At 39.0% G+C, this 4345-nt stretch overlaps 1 pseudogene; it reads right to left on the bottom strand.

The window, feature by feature from the left end:
* Positions 1-2575: 2575 nt before the first annotated feature.
* LOC118976071 (annexin A2-like) lies at positions 2576-3792 on the bottom strand (annotated as a pseudogene).
* Between the last annotated feature and the right edge of the window lie 553 nt (positions 3793-4345).

The following is a 4345-nucleotide window of genomic DNA, read 5'->3' as shown; positions in this document are numbered from 1 at the left end:
CTAATTTTAACCAGGAGTTATTTGGTGATAAGAACATGATAAAAGTCTTGGAAGAGAACATTCCTATCATATTAAATTATAGTGGAAAAGAATGGAAATGGAAAACATTATGCTGAGTGAAATAAGCCAGGCGTTGAAAGACAAACACCATATGATCTCACCTTTAACAGGAAGCTAAACAACAAAACAAACAAGCAAGCAAAATAAAAACAAAGACACTGAAATAGAGATCAGGCAGACAGTGACCAGAGGGAAGAGGGGAGGGAATTTCAGGGGGGAAAAGGGAGGGATTTACAAAAACTAGTATAAAGGACACGTGGACAACAACTAAGGGGGGTGGAAATAGGAGGGAGGTGGAAGCACTTGGGGGAGGCAGCTGGGATGGGAGTAAAAGACAGAAAACTGTACTTGAACAACAATTAAATTTAAAAAATTTTGTTTAATTATAGCGGAAAAGGTTGAGCAAAGTCTGTTAAAAGCCTGTTGATCAAAAGCCCGCTGAGATACTTAAAGAGGCATATTCAAAGATACTATAATTCGTGGTTCTCTTGTATGTGAATCCAAGAATGACTCTTGAATGGTTGATCTTAAGAAAATTCGGAAGCTGTTATTGATGCAATTATGGAATAGCAAATAATCTTAGAAGAAAGAAACAAGGGAGAAAGTAAATACCACAAGAATGGGGAATAACACAAATAATTGTAGATGTGTATGAAACCATAGTATTGTAGATGCTGTCCAAAATAAGTGGATTTAAGTTTATTAACTGCTAAGGATAACAAAACTTTTTAAAATGTTATTTTACAAATAAGAAGGTGAAAGAAAGAGGGCCAGGCCCATTGTTATGGGAAAGGGTGTTATATTGAAGTTTGATAGAAAGAAAACATCTAAATTTCTGGTTTTGCTTCTGATTTCTCTGCCAAGTATAAAACAAGCATTCATAAGGGAATACAAAATCCAAAGGTAGTAAAGTTGTTTTATATGAATTGAAGTCATTTGGCTGAGATGGATTGTGTCCCAATGTTCTAAGAGAACTTATAAAATGAAATCACTCAACAACCATCCTTCCATTATGAGAAATCTTTGAGAAGGGCAAAGGAATCTAAAAACTGGAAAGAAGCCAATGTCAGTTTCACTTTCAAATGGAAGTTGCTGGTTTGGCAAACAAACCACAGAATGCAAAGATGGATTACTAAAGGAATGAATGGTGAGTAGCTAGAAAAGATGGCAGCCACCAAAAATGTCTGCAATTGACTTGCCACATTCCACTCAGATTTGGCTCTGAGAGAATTACAGGACTTGTCTAGTATCAAAGAGACAAAGCTTACAGGGAACTTCAGTGAGCCCACTAATAGTTCTCTTTTCAGGTCCTTTTCTACAATGGAGAAATATGTATTGAATGCTAAGAATTATTATCAGATTAATGCTGGTAGATTTATTGTACACAAATGAGCAGTGACTTGTGTAGTAATGAATTGGTGTCAACCCATAAAATGATGTCAACATGTGTTACGGGTTAAAATGTCTCCTTCAAAACGGATATGTTGAAGTCCTATGCACCAGCACCCAGGAATGTGACCTTATTTGGAAGTAGGGTGTTTGCAAATATAATCAATCTGTCTTCCTTAGAGCTGGCTGTAATAATATGTGACTGTTGTCCCTATAAGAAGAAAGCACTATGTGAAGACAGAGACACAGGAACAACGCCATGTGACAATGAAGACAGAGACTAAAGTGCTGTAGCTGCAAGCCAAGGAATGCCAAGGACTGTCAGAAAAACACTAGAAACTAGAAAGAAGCAAGAAGACATTCTCCTTGAACAATTTCAGAATGAACACAGCCAGGTCAGCACCCTAATTTCAGATTTCTAGCCTCCACAGCTCTGGGTATTTTTTTTAATAACGCAGTTGGTGGAACTTTGTGGCAGGGTACCTAGGAAACTGATTTCACAGGTGTCTGGCAGAAGCAGCAGCCTGACTCTGACACTGTCCATTTAACCTTCCAACTAGGGCTGGGTAAAAATGGAATAGACATGCTAAAAAGACTGGGAACAAAAATTATAGGAATAAAAATGCACTTAATTTAAAATGATAATGTATAACTAGTGTTATATAAAGTTTACCACCATTTAAAAATAGCATTACACTAAAAATATGTGCATAATTTATTTATATGTTAACATTTTTAGTTACTCAGAAATTTAAGAAAATCATTGTTTTTTAATAAATTAATTATAGACCATTCTACCATTTATTTATTTATTTACTTACTTACTTATTTATTTTATTTTTTTGCTTCTGAAGTAAAAATTCAGTTGATTCACCTGCTTTTGACACAATACACAACGGGTAAAATGTCTCACATCATAGATTTCACTTCCAACTCCTTGTAATGTTCATTTTTGGGCTAAAAGGAGAGACTAGATGGGAAATCCAAACAATGCTTAGGCAACTGAAATACGGTCGGGGCAGGAGAAATACTAACATCATCCTCACAGGGACAGGCACAGGGGACTATTAATCACAAACTGATTTTCTAGAATTGTTTGCTGGAAGTACAGGAGCACAATTCCTGGACACTCAAGCCATCTTGGGCCTCAGTGGTCCCCACTACACAGGCATAGCAGCACTTTCTGGTAGTCACCCTTGGTGTCTTGCTGCGTGTAATAGTACGAGGACTTGCTATACTTTTTCTTGAATTCAGATCTGACATGTCCACTTCCTTGCAGGAGATCATGATTCTGATCAAGACCTTGTTGCATGTCCCCTTGCCTTTCATAGAGTCATACGGTCAGTCAGCAAATACAGGGGCTTGTTCTGGCTACACTGGGCCATGTTCAGGAAAGCATTTTCCAGGTCTCCCTTGACTTCCACTGCTGCTCTCCAACATGTCATAAGAGCTGTAGCTCTTATACCTTTCAAATACTTTCTGGAGGTGACATACCCTCTGCTCAGTCATGATGCTAATCCACTCGGGAAGATCAGTTCCTTTCCTCTTCACTCCAGCATCACCGAGATCCCAGGCATATTGGTCTATCAGTTCAGAATCAATGACAGAGCCATCTTCTGCTCCTCTACCCTTTGTGAGAGCAACCATCAGCTTGTGGAAGTCACCAGATGTGTTAGAAATAACGTCCTCTAGGCCAGTCTTGTTCATTTCCTTGTAGGCTCTGTTAATTTCCTGCAGCTCCTGGTAGGTCCTTGAGCAGATGATCTCAATGACAGGGTCCTTATCAGTCCCTAGTTATTCTTTTTTTAAAGATTTTATTTATTTATCTTTAGAGGGGAAAGGAAGGAGAGAAGGAGAGAAATATCAATGTATGGTTGCCTCTCATGAGTCCCCTGCCGGGAACTGGCCTGCAACCCAGGCATGTGGCCTGACTGGGAATCGAACCTCGATTGTGTAGTTTGCAGGCCCGCGCTCAATCCACTGAGCTACACCAGCCAGGCCAAGAATTGTTTTCAATAGGCCCCAAATAACCCTCTCCAGGTGGCTGGACAAAGCAGACTTCGGTGCTAATGCAACTTCCTTTTTGGTGCTTCTCTGGTAGGCAAAGGCAATCTCCTGTGTCTGTTCATTGCTGCAGTTGGTCAAAATGTTGAAGATGGTGACCTCATCCACACCTTTGGTTTTGATGGCAATTTCAGTCTTTAAAGCATCCCAGTTGGCATCAAAGTTAGTGTAGGGTTTATCTGAGCCATATGCATTTGAGGGTGTACAGTGATCCAAGGTGAGCTTGCACAGAATTTCATGAACAGCAGACATTTTGAAAGAAGTTGGGCCAGGCACTGAGAGCTGTTGAGTGTCCTCAGATGCAGAGCCATCATCTACCATTTTCATAAGCATAACTAGAGTAGTAAGTTTAATTCCAAATACAATACATTAAAGAGATACAAATAATTAGGCCTAGTTCAAAAGAAAGTGGTCAAAAGAAACAATCACAAAACCATGCCATATTAGAATTTGTAGAAAGTGACAAAGTAAATTAACAGAGTTTAATGTAGAGAAGAGATTACTCATAGTAGGCACTACACTGTCTATAAATACAGAAGAAGCATCTAACTATTTCTCTGTGGCCTCAGCAGGCTGGACTAGTTGTAAAGAGTCTCACACTCCCAATACTAAGCTGCATCAAATAACATTCTACCCACAGTTTATATTAAGAATAAAATGTCCTGTTGTGGCTTGTTACATAAACACAATATTCAATTCTGAGACTTTTGCCTCCCATTTCAACATGCCTTAAATCAGCAGCTGTCTTACAATCACTGTAAGGGGACAGTCATAAAGGGGTTGTCCCCAACTGCACGTGGACAACCTTGGATAAAGATGTTTACATTTTCAT

This window comes from Sturnira hondurensis, unplaced genomic scaffold (assembly GCF_014824575.4).
Source record: "Sturnira hondurensis isolate 20B ecotype Veracruz unplaced genomic scaffold, ASM1482457v3 Scaffold0020642, whole genome shotgun sequence".
Lineage (NCBI taxonomy): Eukaryota > Metazoa > Chordata > Mammalia > Chiroptera > Phyllostomidae > Sturnira > Sturnira hondurensis.
This window is presented reverse-complemented; position numbering and strand designations above follow the sequence as displayed.